General features: G+C 38.6%; 1 long non-coding RNA gene across 2 annotated transcripts in view; it reads left to right on the forward strand.

Annotated features, from left to right (window-relative positions):
- The first annotated feature begins 3,364 nt into the window (after positions 1 to 3,364).
- LOC122184529 overlaps positions 3,365 to 25,290 on the forward strand; it is a 41,584-nt gene continuing 19,658 nt past the window's right edge. Inside the window, exons 1-4 of one of the 2 annotated variants that reach the window (XR_006180576.1) lie at positions 3,365 to 3,454; positions 16,303 to 16,392; positions 17,271 to 17,513; positions 20,049 to 20,153. This is a non-coding gene — a long non-coding RNA (uncharacterized LOC122184529). The remainder of the gene's footprint in view (positions 3,455 to 16,302; positions 16,393 to 17,270; positions 17,514 to 20,048; positions 20,154 to 25,290) is intronic. The other variant, XR_006180577.1, reaches the window with a different exon arrangement.

Raw genomic sequence — 25,290 nt, forward strand, 5'->3', positions numbered from 1 at the left:
AAACCCTACAACTGGAAGCTACAATAGAACAGTACAGCACAGTAGCTATATATGGAGAATCAGGCATGGGAATAGGGCATCCCAGTGCAGTGCACATGCTTCACTGCTTCACTGAGAGTTAGAAAGAGACTCTTATGCATGAGCATCTGTGAAGCAAGATTAAGTAGGAGAAAAATAATATTTTTGTCATGTTATCTTTCTCTCAAATGCATTAAAGCCGCTGTTTCCAATTCGGGAACTAATTTAAAAATATATATATTTTTTTCCTATTATGCTTAACGAAGTCCACCCATAAATTTTCTGTAAGCATACTTGATGTTTTTTATGTTATTTTATTATATCCAACTTGATTTCAATATTTCAATTTCTTATATCTTAAAAAATATATTGTAAAATGCCAAGTTGCATTAACAGGAAGAAATCCAGTTAAATCTTACGTCTAACTTCTGTATTCAAAATATACTTGACTCAGAAAACTATTTATTGGAAAAGAAAATATTTGGTCTATATCTTATTTAGTGGGAACCACTCAGAAACAGAACAACTTCAAAAATGAGACAGCCCCTATAATTAAACAAAATACATCCAGAAAATTGTCTGATGAATTTTTCACTAAGATTATACCTGCTTAGTGCAATTTAGTCAAACAAAATTGCTGGTTCTTTGACACTTTTCCAGCAAGATATGTGTGACCTTATTATTTTAGACTTTGAAAGAAATATATACAATATATGAACACATTATTGTATGTGCATGTAATAACTAATTGTGTAGGTTTACTAGTCTAGCTACCTTATTTTACTGTCAGCATTGGTACAGATAGCCAAACATCACTTCTTTCACAGATCCTTGGAAGAATTAACATAATTTGTTCTGATGCTGACCCAAGATGATAAAAAGCAATTTGCTAACAAGTGAGTCTCATGACTAGCCAGGCCGTGGTGCAATATGAGCAAGCACCACATGTCTGAAAATTCAGAGATGAAATTCCAAAGGGCAATAGACTGGTTTGCCAGAAAAGAGATGCAATTTGCTCATCAAACCAAGTTGGGCAAACCAAGCCTAACTCAGCAGGCTCCACTCAGTAAATACAGCGACTTGGACACTCAAACCAGATCCTCTTCTGTGATTGCAAATCCTAAACCATTTACATAACTTCAAAGGTAACCATCATGGCAGCAAGTGACCCTATTATGTCAGTGGCACTATGTTCTGTAATAAAGTTACAGCTTATGGAAATACACATAATCTCTAGTTCCAGGAAGAGGAATGTAGTTTTTTTATATGTTAATAATGCATGTAGTACAAAAATGCCTTGATCATCCATTAGGGCTATGAGGCTTCTTCCAGTTCATCACACAAATGATTGTTCGGGGAGGATAGCAGTAAAAGAGAACCTGTTTATGTCCAAAGACACAGTGAAAGAGTCATATCATGGAATCATAGAATGGCCTGCATTGAAAAGCACCTTAAAGATGATCTAGTTTCAACCCCCCTGCTATGTGCAGGAGGTCAACCACCAGACCAGGCTGCCCAGAGCCACATCCAGTGTGGCCTTGAATGCCTCCAGTGATGGGGCATCCACAACCCCCATGGGCAACCTGTTCAAATGTGAGCAAAACGTGTTCTAATCTGAGCAAAAAATAGAATAAGACAAAAAGACTGAAGGACTGTCTCTAATACTCTAAATTATTTAGGATTTCTCACCCTCCATTTATTAACAATTTCTTTTTGAAAATTGGAATGAGGTGGAAAAAAAAAAACAACCCAAAACAGTGACTGTAGAAAACAATTACTGGGGGAAAAAAATCACTAAAGTTAGATTACCTACCTAAATGTGATGGATATGATCCTGACTAATATTTCCTCTATTACTACTCCCTCACAGCTGTGAGAGGAATTTAAAGTTACTATTAAAAAAATCTGTAAAAAGCCTTTTCATGTGGAAAAATGCTGATAATGAATTAAATGTGCTCTCTGTGAGCACCCAAAGCATACTTCAAAATGCTGAAACTAGGATGTTCTCTGTAAGCAGCTGGTTGTTAGCTTATTGGTCTGGTTTTTCAAGCTAATGATCTGCAGGATTTTCTCACAGTTGGTACACTGTTTTTTTGTACTCTTCAGTGTTGGGCATCAGGCATCGAGGAGGAAAAAATAAATGTAGATGTAATTATGCGTTCATTGTTTCTCATGTACTCTTTGCCACCAAAGGGTATAATGCCATCATTCAAAGCGTGAGGAGGAGGTGCTGCTTACCCATTATAGCCGACTCACAGATCCAGCCTCTAGATTTCAGGAACTTCAGGCCTCTCAGCTAAATGTTTCTAAATCCCTTTCCTTCTCTCCAGTATGGAGCTTCACTGGCACTGAAACCTCTACAAAGATTTCAGCTGATTTCATTAGGCTTCTAGTCAGACCCAAATTATTTTCACTATCAAAAAAAGAAGAGATGTATAAGGAGGGTCTTAGCTACATAAACCAGCTCTAAAAGCCAGCATGTTCCCACATTCAAATCCTTGATTAATCCTTTCTATTCACCGTGCTGCAGTTCCGTGCTTAGTACATATTAGTGCAACCAGCAGTTCCTGTGCGAGAGCTGAAACATCAGGAGCAGACACGTACCCACCTTAGGAGCCCAGAAAGCCTCAGCAGCCTCTGAAGCAAAACAGGGTCACAGCAGGAGCATAGCTGCACTGGAAGTAGCCTTACTCCATTGGCTGTTCCAGCTGAGAGCATGAATAAACTACAAATACCCTAGTATGACCCTACTTCTTGTAAGAACACTGCAGTGCAGTATATCATCACCATGTTTACGATTGAATCCTGCAGCTGCAGGATGGGAGAAGACTGGGAGGTTTCTTTTAACTTTTTTTTGGCTCTACAGAACTGTGCTGAGTGATGGGTACAAACCTACAGCCATCCATGTCCCTTTGTGTCCCCAAGATATGCTTTTTGGGGGCAGGACACGTGCACATCCACAAGCCCAAACATAGCTGTCAAACATCTCCAGTCCCAATCTTGCAGGAGACGGCTCGTAGGAACACTGTGGGGCTCACAAAGGATTTTCGGACCCAGAAACCAGTGTTATAAATATATATTTATGAAACATCAGAGCTATAATCAGATGTATACGAGAACTAGAAAGTACAATCTAAGAACTCAGTCAGAGATATTGATGAAATACTTGAATGACTCCTGCAGCTAGCTTATGGAGTACATGAAGCTGCAGCAGGGCTTAATTTTGTGCAGGAATGCCAGCCCAATTCCTTCTACCAACCCTCTCTATGAAGAGGAGTGATCAGGCAGATCTCTTGAGAGAAGGAGACCTAACAATTCCTTATCCATATTGCCATGGAGACACCCACACAAACAGAGCACCTCCTTCTTCCACAGTCTCCAGTCGTTCCCGGCTCCAGGGCCGTACAGTGAGAGACAGAGCACACCAGAAATTCAGGTAATACCCAAATTCAATCGTTACCCCTGTCCTGAAACTTCTTCTGAAGTTTAAATCACGTCTGTGTGATCCAGTGTGCTCTTGTTATAATGTTCTCGTAAATTTTTATTTGTGCATGACCCTGCTCTTCTCCTTTCCAGCTGAGATTAATAGCAGGAATACTGAAATGCCATATGAAGGATTCTTGGCTTTTTCTTTTTTCTTTTTTCATGTGAAATAGAAAATTCCAGACATCTCCTGAGTGAGCCTGTTTTTATAAGATTCTTAGCCCACTTTTGGATAAGCAAGCAATTATTTTCTCAAGTAAACCATCAAGTATTTTGAGGGGCAGCCAGTTGTCCTTAACACCTAACATTCAAGTTCTCTTCCCCCTGTTTTTCCCTCTGAAATATTTTTGGGGTGGAACTATTCCAGCCTGCCTCAGCAGACGCCCTACTCCTTCCATTTCTGAGTGCTATGGAAGAGCATCTGAACCAAGCGCTGCGTTTCACTCTGATGGAAAAGTTATCAGGGAGATCAAAGAGTCAAGTAGGAGAAAGTCATAATCCTTCATACTTGCTGGAGTGGGATGTGCAAGAAGTTATGCAAATAAATGAGAATTGTAGGAAAGCAGTGCTTTGTTAAATACCTTCAGTAAAACGACTTAATGTGTTTTATCAAGGATTAATGTTGTAAACAGGCTATAGATACTTCTCATTATCTACAGCTCTGTTCTTGCAAAAGTGCAAGAATCTGCAGCATTACTTATCTGAAGATTCAGATGTGTCAGATGCCTCACATTGATTGGACTCTCACCCAGAAAAGAAGCACAGGTGTTTGCTGCGACAATATTAAAATATTTTATGTACAGAATCTCTCCCCTGCAAGCAGCAATCAGCACTCTATGGTCTTTAAGAGGCTTTCTCGGGCTTGGCAACTCCTTTTTTAAACAGGCAGTTTATCTTCTGATAAGAAGCAGAAAGACTTCATTTATAGTTGTTTAATGCTATTAGAGCCCGTAGTTTCCATAACAAGATAGGAAAAACAAGCCAAGTCTTCTGCGTAGGGCTTTTCTGATCTCCAGGATATAAGAACACATTGTTGGTATCTCGGTGCATGACTCACTGGGCTGCTGATGTCACATGGAATGTGCTGTTAGGCTAGGATAAGCGATAGAGAGACTTCACTTGTACACTGACGTTTCAGCTACCCATTATAAGATGGTAACCAGGAAGAAACTTACTGTAAAACATGTAAAAAATTACTGCTGGAGACGGAAAAGAAACACACTATTTTCCATTCATAACGCCATGCTGTTAAGCTTCCAGGAGGCATGTGACCATAGCACTGATCATGGCAAAACCAAAAGCAGGTCTGTTTTTGTCCTGCAGCCCATTTGGTTGCCACTGGGCTCCTGGAGTAGCTGCACTAGCAGACATAAAATTCAGTTCAGCTGGTCACTGCAGAAGCAAGGTACAGAAGCAAAGAACAGCCTTTCACCAGCCTGTACCCTGTGAACCACTCATACAAGAGATAACAAATAGAATGAGTTTGATTATACATGTGATCATTTTCCTGACCTGTACGTAGACATGTAAATGGTATCAACCTGGATAGATGAAAATAAATATCCTGTTAAGTAGGCAATAAATCTAATTCCTCTTTCATTTGAGAAGGAAACTAAGTGTTGTCCAATATTTGTTGATTGGAACTCTGTGTATAACATGATAAATTGAAGTTTTTTCTGCGGAGAAAGAGTTGACAGTGTTTAAAGTTAAAAGTCCTCTCATCATTTTCTCCTTAGTATGCTTCTACTCTTTTTCTGAATAGAACCATTCATATCATTAAAAATCAAGGCATTGCCCAGGTCTGAGTTCAGCACTTAATGAAGGTAATAAATACTGATCATTGAGGCTGGATCATGATACATCCATCTCTGCCTTCTTACTGCAATCCCCACACGACCAGTGCTCCTGGGGTTTCTTCAAATCAAGACATGCACATGCCCATTAGAGAACTGGACTACCAAAATGCAATGGCAATTCAGTGTCAAAGTCAGGATTTTTTCCCACGTCCAATATTTCCCTAATGACTCTTAAACTCTCCATTACAAAACCCAGATCCTGAGATTTCCAAGGACCTCTTTCTCTTAAAAGCCCTTCTCTTTGGAAGAGAAGCTGGTGGAGTGAGTCCATTCCCATATTTCCTTAGATCTCAATTTTTCTGCATATAGCTTTTTCTGCAAATCTCTGTTTCACCTCCCAAAGTATAACCACTACTTGACACTATTCATTAGGAAGAATGTGAATTTTCATTTACTCACCTCAGAATAACTGGAAATAAGCCACATGTTGTGACACCTGTGTGAGGAGGAAGAAAAAATTATAAGAGAAACTGGAACCAAGACAACTTTATTTCCGTAAGTAGGACCAGTCACATTCTCTGGTTTTGCCATACAAACATTCAAACATTTGAAGTAGTGCTCTCAGTAATATTTGGAATTTGCAGTTTAAAAATAATCCATGTACTCAGGCGCATGCTAATCTTCACTTAGAAACAGCAAAGGAGCACCTGTTATAAAAGCCATCATTCATTTCCAGGTAATTCACAAAGGAAGGAGAAAATGGCTAAGCCTGACAAATATTCATTATAAATTCTTTGTACCTGGCAATCTGATGAATGGGTGGGTAAATGAATGAGCAGAATATATCATTTAGAGTCTCCCTAAGCAACGTCCTTGAATATTCATAGTTTCATGTTCACAGATCACATTCTTTTTCTTTCTTAGCTGAAAGTCTTTCCTTTTCACAACTATTCTAAATAGAAATACCTTGTAGAAAATTCACAGTTTGTGCAGATTACTTTGCAAATAATTATGAAAACATATTAAGAACATTTTGATGATGCTACAGTAACTGGGGGACCATGAGAAAGGCCTTCAGCCTGCTGCATTATCAGTTCTTGGGGAAGCTATGTTGTGATGCTGGGGTAAAACTCTTTAAGGGAGACACCAGAAAGCGCACTGCTCTCTGGCTGTACAGAAGCAGCGATTAACACTGAAGCAAAGGGAGGGTTATCTGGGGGCAGGGTCAAAGATTTCCCAAGGAAAGCATTCTTGAATGAGCAAGCAACCATTTCCAACCATCAGACTTACCTTCTTGCTGGTAAATAACCTTTGATCAAGGGGGAGAGGCATGGCTGCATCTCTTGAATTAGGGTGATTTAACTCCTCTTCCTGAGACAAAAACCAGTTTTATTTTTAGTAAGTATCTTCTGTTGTTGCTGCTGTGTTCAAATCCATGCATGTGTAGTGTCACCTGCTGTCACAAGGCTTAGGCAGGCTGATGGGCATACCTAATAGTCACTAATGCTGCCTGTGTTTCCTTAATGCTCCACTGCTCTGGGAAAAAAATACCCTTCCTAGCTTCCCTCAATGTTCCTACATTTACAGCAGGGCTCATTCAGATGCTGAATGAAAAGCAAAAAAATTAGCAGTATTAATATTGTGCTTAGTGATTTTGATGGTTTCCAGAACAGCTGCTCATGACTCAGACATCACTGACACTGGTAAGCCATTTGCACTGACAGTAGTGTCAATGTGGAGTGCCGTGTCTTCAGCATTTTTTTGACTAGGCACATCAGTGTGCATTCCTCTTTCCTAATGAACATGAGAACACACAGGAAGCTGTGAGAGGTATTTATTTAATACTCGGAAATAATGCAAATGAGGATCAGTTTTCTATAGTGCTTTCATTGGTGAGGAAGCTCAATGCAATTTTTAAATTACCCAAACTGAGGAAACGTCATTAGGAAAAGATCTGAACGAATATCCTACAGAAGGAATTAGATTTTTTCTTTTGAAATAGTGAACAAAGTAAGCAGAAATGAATGAAGTGCAAGCTACACACACCCTGAACTGATTCCCTGAAATGGTAGTGAGAATAAATACATTGCTTATTCTCAGGACAGCTTTGTGCTACTAAATAAGGCAAATATAACAAACCAAAACAAAACCAAAAGCACATCAAAAAACCTACACACAAGCCCAATATGCACTTGAAGGGGCATTTCAGTTAATGAATTGTCTAAACTCCCATTAAGGCCTCATTTCATATGTAGAAAGGAGATGTACAAACTGGAATAGGTGCAGAGTCAGCTACTGAGTTGTCTGAAAAAAATGAAGAGTCAGTCAAACGGGAGGAGGTCACAGAAATTATTTTATCCATTTGCAGGAGGTTAAATAGCAAGGTAAGGGCTGCTGTCTGTCAGTGCCAAAAGGTAAACAGGGGACTCACAGAAGTAATCTCAGCTCATCTACAACACAGGCAAATGGGTAAAAACTGGCTGTGAAGAAAGTAATGATGTAGGGAAGCAGAGACAAGTTTTTATCACCAGAGTGATGCCCTATAGAATTAATGAAAACTGGTAGAAAACTAGTTTGGTTTTGAGCTTGAGCCATTTATTATCATGATAAGAAGGTACTTACTGTGATAGCAGAGAACAGGATTTGAAAATGCAGGGGTTCTCCAGTAGTCTCCCCATTTAATGTTTGTCGAACTATACTTGCAAGGTCTAAATAGAGCATTTATAGAATATGGAGAAAATAAAGCACGCTAGTGTAGTGCTTATGAATAAGACAAGTGCTTAAATACATCCAGTTGGACTCTACTGGAAGTCAGATTTGCTACCATTCTTCTGCATTCCTGAGCTACCTATGTGCTCCCCATGGATACCCAGCATCCATTTCTACCTTTTAAAAAGTTATAAGTAAAGGGCAGAATTTTATCCATGCATCATCTATTAACTCTTTCGTAAACAGTTTTCTCTGCCAAATACTGATATACTTATTTATGCACAATTCAAAGTTATACTGGCATTCATACATAACTGGATACATGAATATTTGAACATAGCCAAGGATTTGACAAAATCATCTGGTGAAGACCAAAAAAAGCATATGGCAATGTTTGGTGACAATTTTCCAACAATTATTTTGCATATTCTTTCCCACTTCTGCCAGAACCCTACCTGAGAATAAATACAATACCCAAGTCTCGTGGAAATCTGTAAGCCACTCAGCTAGAGGAGGAATACACTGGATCACAGGTCAGTCAAAAATAGCAGTGAAATATGTAATGAGTACTTATCATTCATAAGGCACACAATAATAGTGGAGCCTGCAGTTAGAGGAGACTTGGAGAAAAAGGACAGAAAATAATCAATGAAATAAAAATGATCTCAAAACTGGATCAACAACTAAGATTGAAACTATGTCTTAAAAAGCTTCAGAGAAGTTTCTATTCTCTGTGATATGAAATAAAAACAGGGATTAATTCACCTGTGTCAAAAAGCAAAAAATTAAATCTTGTTGCATAGTTTGATCTAGGAACTTATTGTTCCAGGATGTCTGTGAGACCAAAAATCTAGATAAAGAATAATCTTATTTTAGAAAGAGTACTGTAGTAATTAATATTAATATTACAAAAGTGTAGGAAAGTATATGAAATAAAGGATATGAAATCATTTCTCACAGTTTATCCCAATCTTCAATATTTCCCAGGAGATGGAGAAACTCCCATTTATTTGATGAAGTTCTTGCATTTTTTAATTATCCATATTTTATTTTAGCCAGCTGGTCCTAGCCATCTTCAGAAAATACATGAAAAGCTCTCCTCTTATATTGGTAATTCTAACATTAAAACTTACACAGGGAGTGGGAGGAGGCTTTAGGAAAATATATTAGCATAAGAGAAGATGAATAGCAATTTTAAAGCTTATTAATTCTTGCTCCACTGAAGGCAAGAAAATCCTTACTATGTGCTCTGCACTGTACTGAGAAATATTCTCAAGCCTTTGCTATGTTCCAGCATTGTAGATTAATGAGGATATGACATAGTTAGCTAAGAGCATCGCCCTATTAACCTTACAGGTTAACCAAGACAGTTAATACATCAGCTTTGATAGCATTACATGATGATTGTAGGTCAGGCTTTTTGCCAGCTCTTACCCTCTAAGTGCTCTTAAAAAGAGCAATAAGAACAAGAGTTAGTCAGGTATAAATGGATTCAAATTGAAGGGAAAAGTGATTTAATTAAAAAGTCTGTGCAAGAGTTGTCCACAAAAACGGCCCAGAAGACATTTCATTTCTCCTCTCCAGTTTCAAAGGGCTATAAATTAGGCAGGGCTGGAACTCTAATTGGCCACAGGTGTGTAGTGTCCTTTGGGCTGTAAGTATAATAGAGAACCCATAGAGATAATAGAGAACCTTCCATTTGGAAGGTGGGCACCTGGGCACCCTTCTGCAAGGGCAGCTGGAGGCTGAGCAGACTGCTTGAGGACATCTCAGATGGCACCAGATATATGTTAAAACAGAGTCTTGCTCCCAGGTCATACACCATTATTGATTTCAGCAGAACGTTAATTCACAATGCCTGAGAATGTAGCTGAAACAGTTATTCAGAAATATAGCACAGCGTAATTAAAACTTGCCTTTTACACAAACTTCATAATTAAAAACAGGGTGGGAAGAGCAAACAGCAGTCTCTTATTTTATTGATTGTCTTCAGGGATGAGACTTTAAAACTTTAGTCTTGGCTCTAAATGAATATCATATGCAGTTTATCAGCAATTAGGATACTTTCAGCTCTCTGAAGACTTACAGAGGAAAAGAAGAAAGGAAAAAGGACTGAAAATAATTTAGGATCATGTTATTACTCTTATGAAACCTATATAAAAGAAACCTGCATGGATTTTGTAAGCGTTGTATAATTCTGAAAATCCTGATTAAAACCAAAAGACACTGTCACAACATTTGCCAAAAAAGGGTAACCAGACAAATCTGTCATGTTCATAAGAGCTTGTTTCCTTCTGTGTGTTTTTAATAGTCATCCCAATAATCACTGCATTTATGACTGTTGTCTGGAGATGTACAGTAATTTGAAACTGCACCAAAATACATCCTGCAGTCCACTGAATTTAGTCTAGAAAAATGTCATAACCTTACAGTGAGAAGATCTTGCATACTCTTCTCCAGTAACAAGAGTTGAAATCACATTTTGTCAAAGTCAGACAATTACAAATTTTTAGCTAACTCTAGTTTAAATGAGAGTTGAACAATTCATGCACGATACTTCTCCCTGAATAGTTCTTGGTAGTGTTAGTGTTTTCGTAGTTACAGTCCTATCTCTTCATTATGCAAGATTTCTTTTCTTTCCTGTTTCTAGGTGAAAAAACAGCACAGAAAAATTTGACTATCCAGGGTCAGTCTTTTGATGTCGTGAAGTAAAAAAAAAATAGAAAAAATAGTGAAAATTCGTAAGTGCATTCGTAAGTGGGCGATTCTAATAAATGGAATCACAATTTTCTGATGATTTAAAATTATTTTTAGAACAGGAAATCAGCACAGAATAATGGAATCATAGAATCACAGAGTCATAGAATTGACTGGGTTGGAAGAGACCTTAAAAATCACACAGACCCAACCCCTCTGCCATGGACAGGGCTGCCCCTCCTCCTCCCTCCTAGCTCAGGCTGCCCAGGGCCCCATCCAACTTGGCCTTGAGAACCTCCAGAGATAGGGCATCCACAGCTTCCCTGGGCAGCTATACCAGCACCTCACCACCTCTGAGTAAAGAGTTTCTTCCTAATATCTAATTTAAATTACCTCTCTTTTAGTTTAAAGACATTCCCCCTTGTCCTATCACTATGTGCCTATGCAAAAACTTGGTCCTCCTCCTGCTTATAAGCTCCCCGCAAGTACCGGAAGGCTGCAATGAGGTGTCCCCAGCTAAACAAGCCCAGTTTCCTCAATCTTTCCTCATAGCAGAGGTGCTCCAGCCCTCTGATTATCTTTGTATACACTCTTCTTTGCCTGCCTCTTCTGAACAGCGTATCGCTAGAAACCTTTCCTGTTATTTTTCATGTCCCTCAACAAGTTTAGTTCTGGACAGATGATGAAGTAAGGAATTTCAACAGCGTTGGACCAGAAAGGTCCTTGACATGCACTTCTTCTTGTAAAGTGAGATTTTTTATTAGAATGAGAAATCATGTCACAGTGCCAATAACATGAAGAAAATGTTCTGTGATGATAAATAACTAGATAGGCAGGCATTTTGTTGTGGATGAGTGTGCATGCATGTTGACAACACTGAAGTAATCATGAGGACTCCTGATGACAGAATTGAATAAAAGATTATATAAGTAGTAACAGATGTTGTCTCCTGTGAGCATCGTGATAGTTTACCATTTTCTTCATTTGACATTACAATTTGCAAAAGCAGAGTACAAAGATTCTGCAAACCCTAAACAGACGCATCCAAGAAGCAGAACCAGCCAAGAACTGAGTTCCTATCAATAAGTAAACTGAGCAGAAAAGCAAACTTCTACCTGTTTTCAACCTTTCAACATGCTTATCTGGAAATGGACTTTTCCCCTTCCTGTTTTCTGCTCCGCCCCTCCTCTCTCCCCCTCCCCCCCTTTCCCCTAATTCAGGAGATGGAGCTCCTTTCTTGTTCAATGTGTAGCATAATTGTTCTCCCATCCTCAAAGAAGTCAGCTGTACTGCAGAGAATTAAAGATGCCCCAGTAACACAGATGCATAACGAAGTGCCTTTAATAAATCATAGTGTGGCTTCTCTAGCTCTCTGTTGTATCTGCTCCAAGTACGGGTGGATTTGATTGCTTTCACTAGTTCACTAGCCAGCATATAGCTGCCCTGCTGTCCTGGGGGCAGACAAAGGATTTTTGCCAAGAGTATGCTGGCTCTACATCAACCAGCATAAAAAACTTCCTTATCTTAGTTTTGTCACTCCTTATAACACTGATGAGAATATACATTTCTTTTTTTTCTTGTCTTTATTTATTCCCAGGAAATTTTGCCAAGGTGGAGGTAGTGATTGATAACTGCTCACAGCACTGCGCCTACATCTGCCTTGTAGAACAATGCTGCAGGAGCTCAAATCTTGCTGAACAGCCACAGCCTAGCTCTAAATCCACTGACACTACCTCAGTAGCAGAACACTTGTCAGCATTCCCTTGAGAGAATTAAACATTGCAAACGTAAATAAATCCACCTGGGGATTTCAGAAACATCAGGAGAAACTTTGGGATTGGGCTTGTTATTCTTCTCAGAGTAGTCAGATTTGCCAGTGGTGTCTTTATCAAAAAGCTACACCACCCACACCCAGTTTACTAGCACTTTGAACTAGAAGAATGAAGCTCATTTATATACATTGAAGCTAGATGTCATTTTGCCATTGTCAAAAGAGCACATTTACAAAACACGAATACTAATCAATTATATACTAGTAAATAAAAGTATGATAGGAATGGCAAGCTCTTGGCAAAGTTAAACATGCCTACAACATCTAACAAGGAAACTTCGCTTGCCAAACATGCACAGGCTGTGGATCAAAGACTAAAGGTTTCTAAGCCCCACCTTTGCACTGGTCTCTGTGCCTCATTTTGGACAAGTCCTGTGTTCCCTTGTTTGCTTCCATTGGATGAAGTGGGCAAACACTACTGCCATCTTCACGGTGTTTTAAGGAGATTTATTTACCTGCAGCATATTTACCTGTATGAATGTGTAACACATCCACCCAGGACAAAAAGGATGGGAGAAACAAAGTCTGCCTCTCTCAAAGTAAAACAGGATCTCATTGCCTCGTAACATCTGGATAATAAAAGTGCTGAACTCCTCCAAACCCACACAATTATGTAGCATAGCTGTTCTTCACTCCACACAGTTTTAGATTACCCTCTCTAGCAAGCAATACTATTACTTTTATCTTCCCACTTATCAACCAAATTTCTAAACTTTAAAGCCTATCATTTCTAGTTGGGTAACAAAATAGACAGCATAATTTTACCACAGTAATTAATTAAGCAAACATTGCACAACATTGCCATCTGAGTTTGTTAGTTACCGGATACCTTGTATTGTTTTTGTTAACCTAACTGAAACTTGAAACAATTAGGAAATGGAGCAACAGGGGCTCCTGAGCTGTAGATAGGAGCAGGCTGGAAGAAGAACCAAGTGAGGACAAAAATTGGATGCTGGCTCTTGGTATGGGGGGTCCATGAAAGATGGAAGAGGTTGGGTAGGGATGAACATGTAGGCAAGCAGCAGATGCCATTGGTGCCAGGTCTTCCATGGCATTTTGGGTTAGGTTTTCTGTATTACAAGGTTACTGGGAGGAAAGGGACAACATCCATTTATCTTTTGACCTTCCTATGTTCCACTCTCATGAAGGGAACATTTTCAGCCTTAACTAAAAAATAGTAAAATTATATGTTATCGTATTTTTTGAAACAAAAATGTTTAGGAAGATTGTCAAGGAAACTAACTTACATTTTTATATCAATTGGAGCTAGGCTGTCATAAAACACTGAGAAATAGCTGAAGTACTTGAGTGATGAAATTACGGAAAGGGCAGGGTAAAAGACCAAGAACATTGTCATAAATGAAAAGACAGTAGAAAATAGTGGTTACTGATTGAGAAATGGAAGACTTTTTTTTTTTTTTTTTTTTTTTTTTTTTTTCTAAAGAGAACTGAGGTCCTGTATGGATAGACGAGGGAAATTACTATCCTGAATGAATGGCATACACATCTGAGAGTCAAGAAACACCTTAGGCTGAACTTCAACCTATTTAAAGGGAGAAATTTCTAAAATTTACCGCGATGAACTCACTGAAACTTAGGTGATTCCTTAATGAAATATGTTTATCAACCACCTTTAGATTACTTTGATTCATTTATCGTTCTTTGTCCACCTATTTATTCTATTTTTCAATGTTTCTAAGTCTCACTTTGAACGCAATACAGTGAGGGGTTTGCCATTCATTCCTACTTAATAACTTATGGTATTAAATCAGTTGGAACTGTCTCTTACTTCTATCATTGCAATAGAATGGTCAAAACAAAATTTCCTCTCTTTGTTCCCCAATATTGATGAAAATGTTCAGGCAATTCCAGTGCTTAATTATCTCCTTTTATGTCCTTAGATTATTCATGTCAGACTCCTTGCAATCCATTTCCTGAAAATGCCATAAGTAATTATATCTCCCAACAGAGTTATCATTTACCTTCATTTTTAATCATTTTTACTGAACCATCCCTTTACAACTGCATTGCCTTCTCTTAGTTGCCTCCAGTTCTTCTTGCTAAGGAAACGCCCAGAAGTAACATTCCAGGAGCTGGAATTGTAAGGTGGAACAGTATTGCCTCATTTCTCTGTAGCCCACCCAGCTCTCTCAGTATGAAAGACACATGCATCCTATCTCTCAGGGATGCACCTCTTTGTTGCACTTCCTCTGCTGATGCCCATCAGCTCTGGAACAGTAGAAATTTAGAGCAGAATAATTTGCTCAAGGTAACTTAAGACAAGTGTAAACAAAGCTTTTTCAGCCGGCTTCATGTCAACGTGTCAAAACAGGATTGTTTTACATTTGTTGCAGCAACTCTCAGCATGTTGTTTCTTCCCCAGAAATCTGGCCTCTATGAGTGCCAAGTCCCAGTCTCCAAGATGGATGAATGCTGCTCTTCCTTCCCAGCTGCCGCCAGCTCCACACAGCAGGAGTTCCCCCCACGCTCCCAGGTGTACACAGGGTGTGACAGCACAGCTGCCTCCCTGTTAAATCCAAATGATGACCTTCAGCCATCCTCCCAGGCTCCCTGGCACCCTCCCGCCAGGCCCAGCTCCACACTGCACTGTCAGGAATCACCCATCGAGGAACTCATTTTAAGTCATATCTTTTAATCAATCTGGATAAATGTTGTCAGTGGAAAGTTGCTACTGCTCACAACCTCTACGACTTTTAACATATACCACATGTTCCTGCATTAAGGCTGGCTCACTCTGCATTAGCATAGAAAAGACGGACTGCAAATCCCTCCAACTGCTCTTAAAATCAAAAGGAATCTTTCCACTGAGTTTAACAAGAGCTGAGTTGAGGTCTTGTGACCCTGCTGCAGCAAAGTATTTAGACACAAGCCAAACTCTAAGCATGTGAAGAAGCCCCATGAATTCAATAGGCTTATCAGATGTTTAGGAACTCCAGTCAAGACTTCAGTATTTTTTTTAAGTTGCTGTAGCAGTGCCTCTGTTGTACAGAATAAAATCCATGAGAAAATTTCACTTGCTCCAATGAAAGGAGGAATAGATCTTGAATATATATATTGTGTGTATTTATATTTGTACATACGTAATGTTTATGTTTACATACAAGTACACACACATATATACATATTTTAGCCTCTCTTCTTCCTTTCACATTCCTGGAAGAAAAGCTTTCATCTGATTTATATCATAATCTGCAAAATACACTGCTTGTGTCTACGTACTTTTCACTAGAAAAAAAGGCTTCCTTTCAAATGCCCTTGTCCCAGTGTTGATGGTGTCATGGTTTTATGTTTTTTGTTTTTTTGGGTTTCAGTATTCCACATCAAAACATCATGCAGCGTACAGGGCATTAAAGTGCCCCAGTTCCAAGTACCTATCCCTGTACATTACAGCAGTCACGGGATCTGGCAGGTGGGGGGGTCGCTCTCTTGCTGCATTGCAGTGGGTGCTGGAGGGTGCTTTCCTAGCCGTTCCAAGCTTTTCAGGTTTGAATCGGTCCCGGGAACTCTCTCTTTCTCATCTTGTCTGATTTATTAGTTTCAATTTCAATTAAATTGTATTATATTGTGTTATCTTGTATTTTTCCGATATCATAGTAAAATAAGTTTTCCTTCATAGATTGTTGCTGCTGTTCTTTTCCTCCCTCCCTTCCTTCCTTCCCATTTTGTGGGACTGGGTAGGGAGGGAAGGGCAGAGGCCTACTGCCCCCCGGTCATGGGCATAGATTGATCTAGTCAACTCTGTGATAGATGAATGCTGTCTAAGCTGGGGCATCCTCACACAGTGGACGAATAAAAAGCCTGAAGAGCCTGAGAGGTGGAAATATTGTCCTTACAAAGGTAAAACAAGAAATAAAGGCACTTAGAAAATGTATAAAAATTTACCTCAATACCATCAAAAGGAAAAATAATTTCCTTTTCCTGCCTCAGGCAATATTTACTTAGATTGAAGTGTAAAAAGTACAGTGGAAATAAATGTCCTCTTTGTTGTCTGTAGAACCTTCAAGTAAATCTCCTTCCTATAAAGATGTTTAGGGGAAGTTTTAAGCCTTCTCCCTCCATTTTGTTTCCATAATTTCTCTCTTTTTCTTGTTCCATCAAAAACTGCAATGTGCAGATTTCAACCTAAAAATTCCCCACTGAAACAGAATGAATTCATGCATATATATGCTGATCAGCTGCAATTACGTGTGATTCAGAAAGAGGCAAGGCAGCACTTCGTCCATACAGTCTCCAAAAATGAAATGAAAATAACAGAAATTTACCTTGCGGTGAGGGCTGGTAGGTAGCACCTTCAGAAAGACTGAAGAAATATGTCCCCAGTTCTTCATCTTCTAAAGTAAAAGCCTGAATTGCTTCCTTGCCTCACTAAAGAACAGATTCCTCCAAACTCACTGCAACTAATTTATAGCAGTACAGAAACAGATGGTTTGGTAGATATAATTTTCTGTTTAACTAGCAAGTTCTTTTCGCTCTACTTTTATTTGATTCTCCACAATATATAAATAAAATGGTATAAAACAAATAATATCTGTGAACATCACTGCTTTTCCTCACCTCTGAAATACCCCATAACCTTCCATAACCTTACTTATTGCTATTTAACCTCATGTCAGGTTATCTTAAAACTTCTAGTTCAACAGGAAATAATGTCATGATAACAAATGCCTATTTTTGTTATTGCTGTTGTATTGTTGTTGTTGCTGTTGCTTTTTCAGCAGCAGGAAGGCAAGCAAAGAAGCAAACACTACAGTTCAGGAGTATTAAAAAGATTATGACAACTCTTGGGCTTTGAAGGGTTTTTTGGAGGCCCCTCCCTACTTCAAGTGAAAAACACATGAGAAGGCATCCAACCAGCACGAACAGGCTCTGGAACATTAAAATCAGAAGAGAAGAACACCATTTTATCCTAGCAGCTCTTCTGCTATAACCTCCCCAGGATCCTACTCCCCAGGAAGGAGGTCTGTGGATAATACAGGTGTCATGAACAGCAAATGTGACTTGTTTAAGGACGCTGGTTTCATCAATGACAAATCTACTTCTGTACCATTAGCAGCTGAAAGGTACTTCCCACAGTAGTCCAAGAACTAGCTCAGTGTTTTCTATGCATTGTGCAGTCTCTCATCAAGGACTAAGGAAGCACAAGTCTGCTTCCAGCAGGCATCTGTGGCTGATGAATTCTAGTAGTAAGGCCCAACAGTCATGATGCACTACAGCACACTTCTCATAGTTCTGCTAGGACTATGAATCAGGGAGCTAGAGTCTACGGCTTTGACTTCTTAAGAGAGATTTATTGTTCTCCTTCTTGTCTCCTTTCAACGTATCTGAGACGGAAGTGCCATGGTTATAATTTTGCATGGCCTACAAGAGTATTTGATAGTGACAGGCTTTTAGGATAGAGGCAGAGAACTGTACATGAAAAGAGATTTACTGCAGCTTTGCTGGTACTGAACTTTGGAAACAGTCTCAATAGTATATTGTCACCTCAAACATGTTTAGACAGTCTAGGAGAGGTAGCTGGAGGAAAACCAGAAAGCAAGTTAACAGCTACTGCTCTGAGACCTACTACTTGTGCTCATTCCCTAGCTCTTTCTGGACATCATCCTCTAGCCTAGATTAACCATCTCTTTTCCCCTCCAAAAAAGCAAAACCAAAAGAAACCCAAACAATTATATTATGTTGTTTCACTTCCATATCTATACATACTTTTTTTATGGAGCAGATATGGAGGTAGTCTGGATCTCTAGCCTGCATTCTGGATGAAGTCAAAATTTATAATGTTAATGGTCTCATTTCTTTCTCCATGAGAAATCACAAGGAGCATCATAGAAACCTATTTACAGACATAAACTCTTTCCTATGTCAATGCTTTCTCAGTTTTTTATTATGTGCAGGAGAATCAGTAGCCACAAATCAATGCCATCCTACACACTAGCATACATCCACATCTGAACCTTCACATGGGACTAAACAATTCAAAATCTCATGTAGGACAATTTAGCTGCAATCTTGATAGAAAGCTAGGCTATGTCTGAACTTCATGTAGTTGTTGTACGTTGAAGGCAAGCTTATATGGGACAAAAGAAGAGCAGAAAGTTATCACTGAGAAATGTCTTGACCATGCCCTCCATTATGAATGTCAAGCAGAGTGATATAAAATTATATACACAGACAGGGTAAGCTCAGCACTGAAACCAGTTTAGGCTAATGTGTGTCTTAGTTCTTAACTGACTCCAAGTACAGGCATCTTCAGTTACGGCTGATGGGAGTCTGATGAAGTAGATCTCCAGGGCTTTAGTCCTCATCTCCCACATGAAAAGCAGTACCTGTGAATGTTAAAATACCAAAGGTGGATACATTCCAATACTTTCTCTTTTTTTAAAAAATAACTTCAGGATCCAATGTTCAGTCATAATTCTGTAGCCATATCCCGATTTTTAGCAGCTTTTCTCTACATTATCAAAACCCACTAGGTTCTTACATGGCCCTCCAAAAAACATTCAAGCATGCGTGTAGTAGGCATCTCATGCATTGTATCTGATAAGTTTGAATATTTGTTTCCAACCATCTGATCTGGTTAACTAGTTCTTGTACATGCTGTCATTTCCTAGTATGTATTTAGTTTCTCCTTATCTAATGACTTTCAGGAGGAAACACTAATCTTGTACAGTCAGGATCTATAAAACATGATGCAGAAAAGTTAGTCTACCTTCAGCAACCTTAAAGCAGTTATACAGAAACCCACTATGGGGAGATTTCTAGCAAATTAAAGAATTGAAAGAAGTTATTTTCTGACCACAACCTACTCATTTCAAATGACAGCTATCATGGACTGATGCTATATATGATATCCATGTTCAGTAGCAGGTTTACCTTTATTTTTCTAGCATTTTTATACCAAGAATTTACATGTTCTTTTGTCATCAGCCTGAAAAAGAAAAGAGCTCACATCTCTAAAGCGTCCTATTTTTCATGGCAAATTTGATAAATAGATCAAAAACCTGAAGCCATGGAAGCTGTGGAGCAAAATTTATTACAGAATGATGAGATTAATGTTCATGTCCCTCTTCTTTCTAACCTGCCTACTACCTCCTTCACCCACCTCCCGGCAAGTCAACATGCTGTGTGAGTAGTCAGCCTGCTTCTGTGACTCAGAATCTCAGAGCATTAAAGCCTAAAGTTTGGCAGATGCCCAGGATAAAGAAATTTTCACAAATCTCCCACAAGGAACACTCTAATCATAGTAAGCTCTGAAGCCTTGAATGCGATGCTTCTTCCATATATAAATTCCCAATTTGCTTAATGGACTCTTCTGAAACTTTGCAGTATAATATTGCAAATGTTCTTCTAAAAATCCCAAGTCCTTCCCCAGCACATGACCAGCATATACATCTCATGAAGGAAAAAATATAATTTACTGTTCAATTCTGGCTTCTGCTGATAATTCTTTCAACACATAGTTCATTGGAAATTAAAGAAAAAATATTATGTTCAAGCTGTCTTTCAGGAATAACTCATCTTGTAATTGCCATTTCAACAATGGAGGAACATACTTACAAGAAAAGTTGTTGTTGATCTCCATATGGGTGACCTCACTGAAGGTATGTGGAAGTAAATAGAAAAGCAAACTATTTATTAATGGTTGGACTTCGTGAATTTCACACAGAAATTCAAATGATGTATTCTGTAACTGTAGCTATAGCCTGTAGCCTCCATTCTTGTAAGCTGTAAGTCATTCCCATGAGCATGTGTTCAGTTGCCTGCAACAAAACATGCACTCAGTTATCCTGGTTTCTCATATGATATGTGACAATACTGCATCCTAGCAGCTGCGCTCAGTGCAAGGGAATTTTCAAATAAATGCAATTCCCCTATTTTTGTAAAGAGTGTGAAAAACACCTTCTTAAATCCAGTTTTACTGCATATGTGTATCTATTTATTTATGCTATGTTGGAACTGTAGAGAAGAGTCTTGATTTTGTTTATCAAAGATCTATAAACTTACATTTATATTCAATATTTACAGTTTAGATATCCAGGAGAACACATCGTATAGAAATTATTCTCCTTATTCATCCCCATAGTTATACCTTACTGATACTTTACAGACAAAATATATATTAAGTGTACAGCTACAAACAGTGAGTTCAGAGGACTTTTCAGCTGATATAAATGATCCTTTTTTTTTTCTTTAATATGCAGGGTACTACACCTCAAAATTTTTTTTCTAATTATTTTGGGCTTTATTTGTTCTTTGAATATTTTTCTTTGAGCAGAACTCTATCTTAGTCTTAGAAGAAAGAGTGTTCTGTGGCAGTGTTGTTAGTTCTCTGGAAAAGAAAAGCCACTGAAGGCAGAAATGTCAAAAGAAGCGCAAAGGCCCGCAAAGAAGGGCAAGGCATTACAAACTCGACAAGTTATGCAGTTTAGGCACACAATACAAATTACTGCAAATGGACTCTTTTTGGACTCTGAATACAGGTTTTTTTGTCTCATAAGGCTGCATGTTAATCACAAAGCAGCTGTATGTATCACAGCAACTGTATGTATTTGTTTTTTTTTTTTTTTTTTTTTTTTTTTAAGGAAACGTGGCCTGTAGTCTAGCTCTGGAAGAGGATAAGGGGACTTAAATCCAGTAAAGACTGAAGAGTTCCCCATCTAAAGCACATAAAGTAGGGAGCACCTACTGCCAAACAGTATTAACAGAGCATAAAAAACCTATTGCTCAAAATACTTACTTGCTTCAAATATGATAGCTGTAATTATTTCAGCTGCTTATTTACATTAATAGAAAGTCTTTTCCACATTCTCCAGCTCACACATCTGCCCCACAGAAATCCCTTGCTTAACCATGTATGCTGCAGTCCAAGGCAGGACTTGAGCTACCACAGTTCACCTTTCAGGCATCTAAACTTTCCATCTTTTTGGATGACTGAAACTCAAATCAGTACAGCTCCCTCTCTCATTTCTTCTTTGCATTGCTATGGTTTGCTCATGCTAAATAACTGCTTTTCTTTGTAATGGTTTTTTTTACATCAGTGGACAAAAATGCCTTTTAAATTTTATTTTTACTTTTTTTGAAGCATGGAAAAATTTGCGTCTAGAACACTCCATGCAGACATCTCCCTGAAATCTGGCACAGTCATTAAAAAAGCACACAATGCACAATTCAGTAAATGTGGGAAATACAAGTTTTGGTGAGTCTTGAGTCATAACTTGCGACATTAATGAATGAGATGTCCAAAACCCACCACTTCCAAATTCAAGACATATGAGAAAATCTTTCCCTTAAATGGTTCTGAATGGTTGCCAGTGGCCAATTCTCCATGTCCTAGACAACAGACAAAACTTCAAGATCCACTCAACTCTCTTGGTAGGAGTGGCATGCATACTTCTTGTGGTAGTAAAATTACCACTCAGAAATTAATTTGTTCCCTTCATAAAAATGAATAGTTTTGTTTTTGAAAACAAAATCATTGCTATCTAAACCCCACTTGCCCTCCAATTTCAATCCATTATTTTTGACAAACACATGCTGCTAAGAAGCAAGAGAAGATAAAGGAACAATTCAAGAGCTAATGAAAATTAAGCCCTTTGGTTATACTCGTAGAAGAACGATAGCGATCTTCTCCCCTACCCAGACTTAATAGCAGTCTTTCATAAACTTTCCATTAAGATCAAATGAAACATTGAGCATTGCTATGTTAATGAAATTCTTCACAGCTCCATTTCTCTCAGCCCAGTGTTAGTACTAAGCATCTAGAAAGCTTATTTTAAAAGTAAATTCAATGGTACTTGCCATTATATATCTACTATCTCATTTTCATTTAACCACTAAGGCATAACGATTGTCTAAAATGAGCCTGTTTCAGAAGCCATAAAGATTATTTGCTAAAGTTTGATAATACTCACATGGCCATGAGCATTAATTTCAATGAATATTCAATACTATCTACATGGCAATATCCTGTCATTAAATAGCCAGCTATTCATTTGCAAGACACCGTAATCTTTTTATTAAGCATCTTTTGCTATCTTATACTCTCCTTTCAACTAACATAATTTATGAGCATCTAAATATGATCTATTCATAGCATTTAAAATAGAACATGTTTCAAAATTGGTCAGATCATTCTTGAATTGCCTCTCTTTATATCCTGGATTTTGAGATATTTCTTTTGTATCACATAAGTTAACGGTATATATAAAAATATTAGTTGTAAAAATATTTTTGTTGTAATTCTTTTTTGTAAACCAATTTCACTGCTCCCTCAATATCATATTAGACTGTCATTTGGACAAATGCAGCCCTCACAGAAGCGAATAAATCACATCTCAGTGATGTGACATTGTTCTTGCCCTTATTTCATATCTTCTCTATGTTGAGAGCCTCATTGCTGAAATGGAAGAGAGTCATAGATTAGCGCATGATTGCATGGGCCTCTGGAGCTTATCTGGCCATACTTCCAGACTGCAAAGGTCCTGCTACCTTTGCTGCTACCTAGCATTGACTTGCAGCCTTTAAATCACAGTTCTGTGCCATCTGTAAACTTTGTAAACTTTAAGTCCCATTGTCCAAGTCATTCATGAGGATTCTAAATATTATTTGTCCCACATACAACCTTTAGGAAAGTCATCAGTACTCAGTAACCAGCTGAATTTAGAATAACTAATCACAACACTTCAAGAGCAAAAAGCAAGCCAGTTTTCACCCACCTTGTACTCTACACACAGTCCATATTTCCATATTTTTTGTTTATTTGTGACTCCATTTTCAGTCAAAGTACATTAGTTGCAAATTTTCAAAGGGTATGTATAGACTTCCAATGCAAAATTTGATCATGACTTTTTACTGGATTTTTATATTTCCCAGAGAGAAATACCTCTCACTTCATAATCTGCCTTATTCATGTCGTTTTTGGCAGCACACAAATTTGTGAACAACTGTTTTCAAGTTTCAGGAAGCATCAAATTTCATCAAAAATCTCTGATGAGCTCCTTGACAGCTCATTAGACTTGCAGCTACTCCCATCAAACAAGCCTGATACATTAGTTTCACAAAGACATGGTCAAATATCCCACTAGTTTTATGGTTCTGTCACTCTCTTTTTTATATGTTTTAATTTAAAAAATAATAATTTGTTTTGTTATTTATGTACATTCACTATATTATATATTTTATGAGGGCTGCTCTGAAAGTAATGCTTCCTATTTTATTATTGTTGGCCCACAAAGTCTAGGGTGGATGCTGATGGTATGGCAGTAGAAGTTGATCCTTCCCATCAATATTCCATTATGTTTTGTTGTCATGCAACAGATGACAGCAGAAGGGCAGTCTGACAAAACGGCATCTGACATGGAAGTGCGAGTGGAGCAAAGGTGTGGAAGTGAGTTCCTCCACACAGGAAAAATTGCACCCACTGAAATTCATTAAAGCTTGCTGAACTTTTATGGAGACCAAACAGTGGATTTGAGGTAGAGGGAAGAGCATTTCAGCAGTGCTGACAGTGGCTGCAGGTAACTGTGAGCACAGTGTGCGGGCTCTTGTTCATCACTGGTGAAAATGCAGAGCTAATGGTGATGATTGTGTTGAAAAAGTTTTGTAGCCAAGAATTTGTCTTACCAGATAGTGTTTTTATGCTCTTTGTATTGGTTATATTTTCCATGGAAATAATTAGGAGCATTACTTTTGGGACAACCTTCATAGATGCAGCCCTCAATTCATCTTCACTCAGTGTGCCCCAGACAAGCCATAAGCTTGGACAGCTATACTTTGCTCTTCAGGACGGTGCCTCACATGATCTTACCAAGGATATTTCCTTGAACAAGCCCAAGCGCATTCCTTTTTTCCACCACAGAGTTCCACACGCTTGAGCTGCTCCTTTGCACAAAGAACATCTGCACACTTATCAACCCTCACATGCCACCCAGCTAGTCTGCATTCACCCACAGCAGCTCTGCCACCCTGTCATCTCTGCAATCTCTGCAAACTATCCCTCTGTAACTCTGTAATACCAGTAATATCACTGATCAGCGACTGCGCGCAATCTTCCACCTCCTCCTGTTTGTTCTCCAAGCTGAGTGTGCTTATGTTCAGGTGAATGCAAAAGGCCCACAGCAGCCTGTGTTTGAGCCTTTTTACAAAAAGGAAGCACAATTATGCCTGCCTGTTAAAGCACAACAGGACAACCTTGGGGTATTTTTTTTGTTTGTTTTGTTTGTTTATATATTTTTTTAACTCTCAGATCTGTGCTTTTTTCTAACCAACAGCTCCACGACTAGCACACTCACACAAGAGTTGGGAACCCTGGGTCCTATGGTCTGCTCAGCCAAAAGGAGTTCAGCTCTCCTCCCTCTGTCTGGGAGAATGCTCTAGCGAGCAGATGTACAGACTATGTGAGGCAGAAGAAATTGCGGTGCTTTTAGTACTTTCTACTGGAGCTGTTCCACCTTCATAAAGGAATTCAAGATTTAGTAGGCCAAGAATGTTACTTTCCAGCCAAACCATTAAGGGCACTCTCTGGGAAATAGGAAAACCTGGGTTCCAAACCCTGCTCCAAGAGACTGTGTTTTGCTGTTTTTTTTTTTTTAAATTAAGCAGTCATTTGATAAAACTCATGAAGTCTCCAAGGGAAAGCACAAAGTATGTGTCTCTGCTGGAAAACACACTGCACTCAAACATCAGCCTTCAGGAACAATGGCCCCAGTGAGAGTCACCCCAGTGCTTTCTTCAGCAGAT

Source organism: Lagopus leucura, unplaced genomic scaffold (assembly GCF_019238085.1).
Source record: "Lagopus leucura isolate 7727_CA_CO unplaced genomic scaffold, USGS_WTPT01 Super-Scaffold_73, whole genome shotgun sequence".
In the NCBI taxonomy this organism is placed as follows: domain Eukaryota; kingdom Metazoa; phylum Chordata; class Aves; order Galliformes; family Phasianidae; genus Lagopus; species Lagopus leucura.